This window comes from Halichoerus grypus, chromosome 7 (genome assembly GCF_964656455.1).
Source record: "Halichoerus grypus chromosome 7, mHalGry1.hap1.1, whole genome shotgun sequence".
Lineage (NCBI taxonomy): Eukaryota > Metazoa > Chordata > Mammalia > Carnivora > Phocidae > Halichoerus > Halichoerus grypus.
The window spans coordinates 56493529-56505908 of NC_135718.1; the positions used below are offsets into that span (position 1 = coordinate 56493529).

Here is a 12380-nt window from a genome sequence, read left to right on the forward strand (position 1 = left end):
TCATTTCCATCAAAGATAGCCAAATGAAGACCAATTTGTAAAGCAAGTCCAGTTTTAACAAACTTGGCCTAATTATTTACATAAGCACAGCAAGAACAGTGATTGTGACTGAATTAGTTCTTTTAAATCTGCTTTGCTGGAACTTTGCATAAGGAATTTTATTATATATATATATATTAAAGTTTATTTATTTATTTATTTACTTATTTATATAATCTCTACACCCAGTGTGGGGCTCGAACTCACAACCCTGACATCAAGAGTTGCATGCTGTTCCAACTGAGCCAGCCAGTCGCCCCTATAAGGAATTTTTTTTTCGTATAAGGAATTTTATACTAAACTTTTAATAGCCTTGCAAGGCCAGAGGCCAAGCCAAATTCTTGCCATCAGATTTGCCTAAAATAGCTGTAAATTTAAGTGAATTCCTCTTCTCAGCATCTCCCAAATATCCTGAGGTTTCTGCATCTTCCAGGAAATGACATTCTTTACTCACCTGGTAAGATTGCTGGGAACTCTGTTAGCAAGATGTCAGGCCAGCATTTCCAAGGGGTTCTCTTGGCTCCATAAAGTCAACCTTAGGTCTTTGAAGCTGTCTGGTCATATCTGAATCTATGCATGTCTTTCTCTAATGACCTTCCACTCAAAGTCTTGTTCTGATTGAATGCAGCTTTTCCATTAGTTCCGGAAATTCTTTTTTTTTTTTTTAATTAACATACAATGTATTATTTGTTTCAGGGGTACAGGTCTGTAATTCATCAGTCTTACAAAATTCACAGCACTCACCATAGCATATACCCTCCCCAATGTCCATCACCCAGCCACCCCATCACTCCCACCCCCCAGTTCCAGAAATTCTTATCCAATTTAGTTTTATGATTTTAAAGATGTTAGAAACCTGTATTTGTCAAAAAGTCCTTTTCATGAATCTCCTTGAAGATGAAACACATTTTCAAGAGCATCAGAACAATAATTATAAATAACAACGGACTAGGGGTGCCTGGTTGGTTAAGCATTTGCCTTCAGCTCAGGTCATGATCCAGGGGTCCTGGGATTGAGCCCCACTTTGGGCTCCCTTCTCAGCAGGGAGTCTGCTTCTCCCTCTCTCTCTGCTCCATACCCTGCTTGTACTCTCTCTCTTTCTCTAATAAATAAATAAAATCTTTTTTTTTAAAGAGAGATTTTTTAAAAGATCTTATTTATTTGAGAGAGAGAATGAGAGAGAGCATGAGAGGGGGGAGGGTCAGAGGAAGAACCAGACTCCGCACCGAGCAGGGAGCCCAATGTGGGACTCGATCCCAGGACTCCAGGATCATGACCCGAGCCGAAGGCAGTTGCTTAACTAACTGAGCCACCCAGGTGCCCAAATAAATAAAATCTTAAAAAAAATAACAAAAGACTAAAAGATGGCCATGGTTAAAGACTGGATGACAGTTCATTATAGTGTGGTTGACAAGGAAATGCAGTTATTTCTGTGACACACAACATTTCAATAACTAGAATGTCAAGTGATGACCTTATACCAGGACATGTTAAAACTTTAGGGATTTCAGGGATGCCTAGGTAGCTCAGTTGGTTAAGCGTCTGCCTTCGTTCAGGTCATGATCCTAGGGTCCTAGGATCCAGCACCGTGTTCAGCTCCCTGCTCAGCAGGGAGCTTGCTTCTCCCTCTCTCTCTGCTTGCTGCTCACCCTGCTTGTGTGCTCTCTCTCTCTGTCAAATGAATAAATAAATCTTTTTAAAAAAAATCTTTAAAAACAAACAAACAAAAAAACTTCAGGGATTTCATATAATTTCTAGAACAGTTATAGCATTTACTCATACAATATAACCTAAGTAGGTTATCAACATTTGTTTGACAGTGCTTCCCATGTAACCTAACATGCCGAGTAAACAAGCCTAATTAGTCAAAACAACTGCATTTAGAATTTGAATCTTGGGAAGTTTGTTAAAAACCTCAGAAGGTTGTTTGTTTGGGTTTTTAAATATATTTATTATTTATTTTAGAGAGAGTGTGTGTGAGCACGAGTGGGAGGGGCAGGGGAGTGGGAGAGAGAATCCCAAGCAGGCTCTGTGTTGAGTGCAAAGTCCAACATGGGGCTCAGTCTCACGACTCTGAGATCACGACCTAAGCGAAAAAGAAAAGTCGGACCCTTACTGACTGTGCCACCCAGGCACCCCCCACTTAGTTTTTAATTTAAGTAATCTCTACATTCAATATGAGGCTTAAACTCCCAACCCTGGGATCAAGAGTCAAACACTCCTCCGACTGAACAGCCAGACACCCCAAAAACCTCAGAAGGTTTTAAAGCAGTTGCCTTAACAAGATTACAAATTGTTATAAAACTAAGTATTTAATTATCTGTTTAACCAAGATGGCAATAAAAGATTCTATAGAAGGTTGTATAGTTATTAGCGGAACTTAGCTCCTTTAATATTGAGAATGTTTAATTTTCCTAAGTAATCAAAGACCTGATAATGACAAAATATAGAAACTGGTTTTTTGGGGCACTGGGTGGTTCAGTAAGTTGGGTGTCTGCCTTCAGCTCAGGTCATGATCCCAGGGTCCTGGGATTGATCCTCTCTGTCGGGCTCCTTCCTCAGTGGGGAGTCTGCTTCTCCCTCTCCCTCTGCCCCTTCTCCCTGCTTGTGTGCTCTCCCTCTCTCTCAAATGAATAAATAAAATCTTAGAAAGAAACTGGTTTTTCTGGGCAGATAAAGAAAAGGAAAAAACCTTTTTACAATTTCTTATCAAGACCAGACCAACAATCCAAGAAAACTATCTTTTTAACAGAGAGAAAAGCCGAATCTCAGTCTTACACCAATGTACTTTTATTTATTTTTTTAAAGAGTGCACTTTTTAAATTTATTTTTTTAAAGTAAGCTCTATTCCCAACATGGGGCTTGAACTCATAGCCCTGAGATCAAGAGTCGCCTGCTTTACTGACTGAGCTAGCCAGGTGCCCCTACCAATGCACTTTTAAAACTCATTCATTCCATGGAGTGCCTGGGTTGCTCAGTAGGTTAAGCTTCTGACTCTTGATTTCAGCTCAGGTAATGATCTCAGGGTTGTGAATCTAGCCCTGCATCTGGCTCTGTGTTGGGCATGGAGCCAGCTTGAGACTCTCTCTCTCCCTTTCCCCTTGCCTCCTCCCCATCCCCCACCAGAAAAACAAAGAAATTCATTCATTCCAATCTTAGTCAGTCCTGAACATGCATAAAATTCTTTTCCAAAGATTCCCCTTCACAAACCTACAACTTTCTTTTTACATTCAAATTCAGTCATAAGCTTTCTTTCTCTAAATAAAAGAAATCTATTGTCTCTTGTAGGACAGTCTCATTGTAGGACAAAATTACGTTCTTTTCCCTCAACAAAAGTGTATTCCCATTCCTTGTACCATTTTATTTATTCATCCTACTTGCTCTTAACAATTACCCATGAAAATTTTGAGATAGACAAAATCGACCATTTTCAGTCATCTTTTTGCTGACAAACTGCAACAGAGATAACATGAATTTATTTGACCTTTTAGTAAACCTTGGTAGAATCAAAGTTTATGTTTAATACTGGTATCTCTAAAGACATGTCTATTTCAATTAATTTGTTCCCCACTGTCAGTTTTACCTGGGGCTCTGTGGGGAAATCTGAAGTGGGTGGTTTAAGTCCAGGGGAACCTCTGGGCCCCTTCATGTTGACTTGGGAGGTGCTTCAGTTTGAACCTCGTAAGGAGGTAGCTGAACAGCTTGGGGTACCTTTTGCTTCTTGATAGCAAGGGTAGGAGGAGCGGAAGCCCATGGTGCTGGAGGTGCTGGGGGTGGAACAGGAGCTGGAGGAGAGGGGGGCAGAGGCAGAGGTGCAAGGGAGCCACTGCCAAGGCCAGAGACAGACTGAAAGTTTGGACTAACATTCCTTTACCTCTGTCTCCTGTCTTTCCTTCTTGCAAACCAGGCTTTTTTCTCTGGTTGTTTTTCAGCCCTCTGCACCATTTATTCAAAATCTGTCCTAATGGACTCTCTTTGGGAACAGAAGGAGTATTCCCTATCTTCCTAGGCAAAGGTTCAGAAAGAACACAGAAGAAACAAAATGATAACTAAATGAAACCAAAAGTACTTCTGTTAGTATTCATTCTTCCCCAAAAGTTAGGGGTTTCACTGGCTGAACCAAATGGCTTCTTAGTTTTTGGTTCTCCCCAAAAGTCAGAGCTTCAGCTGAACCAGATGGCTTCCCAGACAAGCTAAGAGAGCCAAACCAAAACCCCCTATTTGGAGGCAACCGATTGGGAGGAAGGAATTCAAGAGAGCCATTCAGTGGCCATCTTTCCTCGGAGCTTAACATATACATAGGCCAGGTGGTGTTACCGTAAGTATCATTTTCTTCTCACTCATAGGTTTGTAACTAAAAGTAGACCAGTCAGCCAATATTCTCCCTAGGGGGCCTTTGAAAGGGTTTAGAAATAGTACTTCCCATCTTGTACATACACTCACATACACACAAATTCCAACAGAGATCCTGCCAAATATGTACCCTAGCTTCCTGTTTACCTCTCATCGTTCCTCTTTCCGTCAGTACCTTCACAAATTTCAGTGGCCCCTGCCACAACTCCAAGCTGTGCAAGCCTGAAGAAATAGGCTATGAAAACCTGACAAATGGTTCAAAAGAACCCGACAGCGGGGAACTAAAGAAGTACACGGTCCATACGCATTTATCGGGGGGAACTTACCAGAAGCCAAATTTCTAGGGCCCATTACTTCTAATGTGTTTCTGTTTCATCAAAAGCAGTTAAGGCAGTTGGTGCTAGTTATGGGCAAGCGAGAAAGAAAGTCCTCAAAATGAAACAGGTTTCAGCAGCTCCCTGTCTAGAGTCAGCTAGCCACAGGTAGCTGACTCCTGCCTATCACAGCCACTAGCTTGGGAAACAAACAGGGAGCCGTGGGGTGCTGCCACGGCTAACTGCTCTATGTTGGGGAATCCTGAGGGGGCTGGATGAATCAGAAGTACAGCTACTGACTGGCTCACCAGAATTGTGGCTGGGGCTCAGGGGTGCAGGAGCACCTGGCTTTGCAGTTCCCAAACAGACCAGGTTCAGCCACTCGCTATGGAAAAAATCCAAAGGTAGAGAGGGGGATGGTGGTAAAACAAGAAAGGAATTTATTTCTGTGAGGCCGTTACCCGGAATACAGTGGACTAACGTCTCAAAGACTGTCTCAAAGAGCTGAAAATACTTCTAGGTTGATATAAGGAAAATGTGGGACAAAGGTCGGTGGGTACATGCAAGTGGGCAGTAAAGTTCAGGTTGATCATTGTTGTGAGGTCAACCCCACGGGGTCTTGCTGGCTCAGGGCAGTTGTTACTGCTTGAGGGATGCTCACAGGATGCTTTGCAGCAAGTCTAAACCACTTGGTCTTTTGCCTGAGTTAAGAGATAAGCTGGAAAGAAGAACTTAAGCAATTAGAAAGTACAGACTGAGGTCAAAATGGAAGTGGTTGAAGTCCTCTTTCATCTTCCCTCTACTGCCTCTGCCTTGTAGTGTTAGTTCCTTTGTTAAGAAGTTCTTTATGCTTTTTGCTGGAGCAGAATAAAAAATTCATATTTGCCATATTTTCAGAATATGATTTCTGAAGTTTTAATGACCAAGAATTATCTGTCTTTGGTATTGTGGTTACAAATATAATTTGTAATCATAGGATTTTTGTATTTTATACAGTGATTATGAGGTAATGTTGAGCTCTTCAAAGCTTTGCAAATCAGGAAAATCTAATTGCTGATTAAAGTATGTTCTTGAGGGGCGCCTGGGTGGCTCAGTCGTTAAGTGTCTGTCTTTGGCTCAGGTCATGATCCCAGGGTCCTGGGATCGAGCCCCGCATCGGGCTCCCTGCTCTGCAGGAAGCCTGCTTCTCCCTCTCCCACTCCCCCTGCTGTGTTCCCTCTCTCGCTGTCTCTCTCCCTCTGTCAAATAAATAAATGAAATATTAAAAAAAAAAAGTATGTTCTTGGGCTGCGACAATTCCTGGATTCTATACTATGGAGATGATAAGAGGGTGAGAATCTAGGGAAAAAGCAATCTCAATTGGTTTGGATTCATCATTAAGTCCTCAGTTTCTTGACTAAGGGAGGAAAAGAGAAGTTTGCACATACACAAAAATTGCAGGCACATCTCAACTTGATTGAGTCTCGTTGCTTCCTGGTAGGTGAAGATATACTGCTTTCTGTATTGGATTGTGGTTGTAAAATGGGGAAGAAGAAAACTACCACCACCACTGTTTGAGGTAGGTAGTTTCTGATTTCCCTTAATTGCACTTGGAAGACTTTTTTGGCCTCTCTGTAAAGCAGTGCTAGTTAGAATAGTAAGGGAGAGATATGTGAATATAGAAAAAAGGCCAAAATGGGAGACACTAGGTTTATGAATTGAAAAATCCCAGTCACCATGTGGATGACTGATACATATGTCAGTCTGATTACTAGCAGTCAAGCTAAGTTCCCACTTTGTTACATATTTCTCTCCAATAATCCTCTGATTGTTTTTTTTCTTTTTCTTTTTATATTATTAACAAAATTTTTTTTCTTTTTATTTGAATTCTTGATGTGCAGGAAGTGATTAAGAATGGAAGAATTGGGTAAAAAGAGGAGACAAATGATTTGGTTCACAAAAGAAAGGGTCAAAAAATGAATAGCTTGAAAAAGACTCGGAGAATAATAATAGCTAACATTTAGATATAATATTTAGTATACATTGGGAATGATTTTAAGCATTTATTTACATATATTAACTCACTTAAGCTTCATAAAACCCTAATTTGGGTAATGACTTATTGTGAAATCCATTTTATAGATTCTGAAGCTGACAGGTTAAGTAATTTGCTCAAGGTCACACAGCTAGTTAGTGGTGGAGTCTAATTTGAACTCAATCAGGCTCACTCTAGAGTCCATACTCCTAAGTTCTTTTGACGATTTGATCAGTTTTGATCATAAGTCAAAAATAAATAGTTTAAAAATAAAAAATAAATTAGTTGAAATGAGAAAAGTTCAAATCAGGAAAATAATGCTAGTACAGGATTACTTGACAGGTAGACTATACTCATGCTTAAGTCCCCAGCAAAGCAGGGACTTTTGGTATTTTGAAAAAGCATTAATGTAGTCATTGTGAGGAAAATCAGAACTTAGTTGGATATCCTCAAACTTACTTTACAGTGTAATATTATTTTTAGTTTGAACAATGCAAGACATCATAATCTTTTTCTGTAGTTAGGGTTTGTAGAAGTCTACTTCTAGCCCTGTAGAGGGCTTCATAGTTTTATACTTAGAGTGAAGGGTAAAATATGATTATCAGAAGAATATTTCTTACCTCCCCTTCATTCCAAAAATAAGTAAACATTTAAAGTCACTAATTCATTTTCAATATTTCAGAGTGCAAAATTATTAAGAATCCTCTGCTTACATTCCAGGGTTTAAAATTACATTGAAATCATTAAGTTGTTTTTAGGAATATTGAAAAACAACAACAAAACTTGGTGATTTTTATATCCTTGTGTAACAAAATTCAACTGAGAAAATTTGAGGATCAGATTGGCTTTTGCAACAATTCATGCTTTGGGCAGCATCCCATCTAGCAAGGAAATAGGTCTGGGGAGCTGCACAAAATGGAAAGCTTTTATAACCAGAAGGGGAAGAGAGAAAGAGTGGGCACCTTCCTGGAGAAGGTTGAAACTGCATTTAGTTAAGTATTAAGTATTAAGTATTAAGTAAGGTTAAGTATTAAGACTTGGTTTGGTGATAAGGGCTTAGCACAAGTGACTCCATTTTGGGCCTGTTGTTTCTTTTTTCTTTTTCTTTTTCTTTTTAAACCTGTTGTTTCTTTTTTTTAAAGATTTTATTATTATTTATTATTTTTAAAAATTTTATTTATTTGACATAGAGAGCACAAGCAGGGGGAGCCGCAGAGAGAGAGAGACACACACACAGACTCCCCACTGAGCAGGGAGCCCAATTGGGGGCTCAATCCCAGGGCCCTGGGATCATGACCTGAGCCGAAGGCGGACACTTAACCAACTGAGCCACCCAGGCGCCCTCCCCTGTTGTTTCTTTTTGACAAATGCTAACAGGTTTTGTTTTTCTTTAGGAAGATTTGATTGATTTTTTAAATTTAAAAGAAATATATGAAAACATGGCAAAATAAACTGGCTAAAATATTGTGAAACTAGATCACAAATTTAGCATTCCAGTAATCGTTGGCATTATTTTTCGCCATTCTCTGATGTACAATTAAATTATGCCCATTCCTCAGTCTGACTTATGTCTTGCCAATTCCTGTCTGACTCATGGTCTTGCAACTTTTAAGCTAATGCCCTGTGTACCTTTACCGATTTCTGAACATATGCATTTTCTACCAATTTATCATTTGCCACTTTGTTAACTCACAGTTATTTCATGTTAAGCCACCTGACGCCAGTAAGAAGGCAACTAGAAGACTTGGAACATGTAAGAAGGGAGGAAGAAATGGAGTCAGTGGGAGCAAATGGGATAGGCAAGACCAAAGTGATCCAGATTAGGGAAGAGAAAAAAATAGGAGTTGTAAAAATTAATAGCAGTTGTAAAAATAAAATGGATAGTGATGAATTGGGAAAATCCTAGCAAAATCTGGATTTTATTTATTTATTTATCTATTAAAAGATTTTATTTTATTTATTTATTTGACAGAGAGACAGCGAGAGAAGGAACACAAGCAGGGGGAGTGGAAGAGGGAGAAGCAGGCTTCCCACAGAGCAGGGAGCCCCATGCGGGGCTAGATTCCAGGACCGTGGGATCGTGACCTGAGCCGAAGGCAGATGCTTAACGACTCAGCCACCCAGGCACCCCTGCAAAATCTGAATTTTAACCAAGTTATGTTGTGTCAGCACAATCAAGCCCTAAAATGGTCAGCCTTTTGATTCTCTTCATTACACTTCTTAATGTGAAACATTCCATTAAAGATGGAATTGTTTTATAGATAATCTCTCCTAATTTTATTTTCTAAAAATTTCCCTTGCAAAATCTTTAGGACAGCCTGTAAAAAAAATTAAGCCAACTTTCAAAACATGTAGTTTTTTTTGTTTTTTTAAAGATTTTATTTATTTATTTGACAGAGAGAGACACAGTGAGGGAGGGAACACAAGCAGGGGGAGTGGGAGAGGGAGAAGCAGGCTTCCCATGGAGCAGGGAGCCCAGCCCCATGTGGGGCTCGATCCCAGGGCCCTGGGATCATGACCTGAGCCAAAGGCAGACGCTTAACAATTGAGCCACCTAGGCGCCCCTCAATGTTATTGCCAAACATTGTCTCAGGAACACCACCTTTGTACTGTATTAATTTAGATTCAGCTTAAAAGAAGCCATTTAGAAAAGTCACTGCGTTGACTGCCATACCTGGCTGGTTTGAATACCATTAGAAGTTTGAAAATGAATAGATTGAAAACAAATAGCACAGGGGCACCTGGGTGGCTCAGTCCGTTAAGCGTCTGCCTTCGGCTCAGGTCATGATCCCAGGATCCTGGGATCGAGCCCCGCATCGGGCTCCCTGCTCTGCGGGGAAGCCTACTTCTCCCTCTCCCACTCCCCCTGCTTGTGTTCCCTCTCTCACTGTGTCTTTCTCTGTCAAATAAATAAATAAAATCTTAAAAAGAAAAACCAAACAAATAGCACAGATAAAGAGCTCACAAATCAAACTGGCTGCAGTGGGGAATTGACAGTTCTAATCACTAGACTGATGGAATTTCTGAAATAAAAAGTTAAGTTTAGAAATTACTAAGCAAATGTTTAATAAGGAAACAAAATGATAGGAAAGCAACATATGTCTGGGTTGAGCCAGAAAACTTTGTTTCGAATCCTACTCTGTGATACAGAAAACTATGAATTTGGTCAAGTTACTTAACTACTTTGAACCTCAATATTCTCAAATTTAAAGCAGTAATAATAATATCCATCTTCTACCTTGTAGGATTGTTGGTGGTGTTTGGCATGTGAGGATTGAAGGTGGTATTTGTAAGGCGCCTGATATGGTGTGCTTGGCACATAGTCTTTATTGCTATGGGCAAACTAAAGAATGGAAGGTTTAAAGTATCACAGCTGTACCACAGATACGCTAATCGTAAATCAGCCTTATCTTCCATCAGTCAAACCTGTTCTGACCATCATTAGGCTAATCTTGATCCAAAGTATTGCTTGTATTTAAAATTAAATTCCATTACTTCACATATTATTTAAACTGACTTTCCCTTCATTGACTAAAGGAATTTAGTTTTTGTCATTCTCGAAGGAAAACTAAGAGTTGCATGTGTTTGCATTGAAGTATTACCTGTATATTAGCTGTCTAGGTTTTTAGCTCAGATAATGTTATAACTACCCAGGTAGAGATGCTATGAAAGATACCTAGATAATAACATAAGAACATTCTTTTCCACCTCCTGTACAAGGGATGGCAAACTGATGTAGACTTTTTCAGGGAGTCGTGGAAGCTCTGAAAGTTAGTATAGATTTAGGTCTGGGCTGATAAAAATGGATGCAAAATTACAGTAGCATTTGCTAAGTAAATGGGGTAAGATACCTCAGGTCTAATAAATAAAATTAAACAGACGGAAAAAAAATTTAAAACTAAAAAGTTAAATTAGGCCAAGAGAATGGAAATCACTGTTTGTTTGTTTGTTTTATGCGAGAGAGTGCACCCATGTGGGAGAGGGAGGGAGAAAATCTTAATCAGGCTCCAGGCCCAGAGTGGAGCCTGACTCGGGGGCTCTAATTCACAACCCTGAGATCATGACCTGAGCAGAAATCAAGAGTCAGATGCTTAACCAACTGAGCCACCCAGGAGCTCCTAGAATGGAAATCACTTTACTTTTTAAAATTAATTAGTTACTTATTTATTTTTAAGATTTTATTTATTTATTTGAGAGAAAGAGCATGAACAGAGGAGAGGGGCAAAGGGAGAGGGAGGAGAAGCAGACTCCCCACTGAACAGGGAGCTCAATTCAGGGCTCAATCCCAGGACCCTGAGATCATGACCGGAGCCGAAGGCAGGTGCTTAACTGATTGAGCCACCCAGGCACCCAAATTTATCATGTTTAAAAGGTAGTGTTAAAAGCCTACATGGGGCACCTGGGTGGCTCAGTCAGTTAAGCGTCTGCCTTCGGCTCCGGTCATGATCTCAGGGTCCTGGGATTGAGCCTCGCCTTGGGCTCCCTGCTTGGCGGGAAGCCTGCTTCTCCCTCTGCCTGCTGCCCCTGCTTGTGCTCTCTCCCTCTCTCAAATAAATTTTTTAAAAAATAAAGGAAAAAAAACGTAATGAGGATGAAGATTCATCAAAGAAGCTATATGTGTTGGTTACCTATATACAAAATAGGTAACCGTTTTCAAAAATCTGGCACCACTTTGAAAAATCTATACAATGTGGATGAGAACTGACAGCTGAGTGTCAAATAAAGTTACAAAACCACCAAAAAAAAAAGGAGGAAAAAAAGAAAAAGTCATATAAGAAACAAGCCAGAATAACAGCGAGGATGCTTTTTGTCCATTAAATATTGGGAAAATTATCCAATAATTGAATATTCTAATTGTCTAATAATTGTCTAATACTCCTGAGCAGTCAGGAAAATAGGACTTTTATTCTAATGGCTGACATTACAAACTGACACAATTTTTCTGGAAGACAATTTGTATTAATAGCCTTAGTCTTTGACCTAATAATTCTATTTTAGGAATTTATCTATAATGAAAATGGTACACAAAAATATTTAGTTATAAGGTCATTCACCAAAGCATTTTTCGCTATTACAATATCATATAGCAAATAATGGAGCATATAGCAAATTAGGTTAGACAACCTAAATGTCTAAGAGGATTTTTTTTTTTTAAAGATTTTATTTATTTATTTGACAGAGAGAGACACAGCGAGAGAGGGAACACAAGCAGGGGGAGTGGGAGAGGGAGAAGCAGGCTTCCCGCGGAGCAGGGAGCCCGATGCAGGGCTCGATCCCAGGGCCTTGGGATCATGACCTGAGCCGAAGGCAGACGCTTAACGACTGAGCCACCCAGGTGCCCCTAAGAGGATTGTTTTAATTAATTAAGGTACATCCAGGGGTGCCTGGGTGGCTCAGTCAGTTAAGCGCCTGCCTTTGGCTTAGGTCATGATCCCACGGTCCTGGGATCGAGTCCCACATCAGGCTCCCTGCTCAGTAGGGAGTCCACTTCTCCTTCTCCCTCTGCAGCTCACCCTGTTTGTGTTCTCTCTCTCTTCTCTCTCTGTCAAAGAAAAAAAAAGGTACATCCAGATAATGTTGAATTTGTTTTTTATTTTGTAGTAATCTCTACATCCAATGTGGGGCTTGAACTCATGACCCCAAGGTTAAGAGGTGAATGC

The 12380-nt window shown here is 40.0% G+C and overlaps 1 protein-coding gene across 5 annotated transcripts in view; it reads left to right on the top strand.

Annotated features, from left to right (window-relative positions):
- The window catches only part of SLC25A16 (solute carrier family 25 member 16), a 47569-nt gene that overhangs the window by 20168 nt on the left and 15021 nt on the right, over positions 1-12380 (top strand). Inside the window, exon 1 of one of the 5 annotated variants that reach the window (XM_036113841.2) lies at positions 6181-6264. The exons of the other annotated variants lie outside the window; for them this stretch is intronic. The gene's annotated coding sequence lies outside the window, so the exon portion shown is untranslated. Of the gene's footprint in view, positions 1-6180; positions 6265-12380 lie in introns of those variants that run through there. 5 annotated transcript variants of the gene reach the window in all.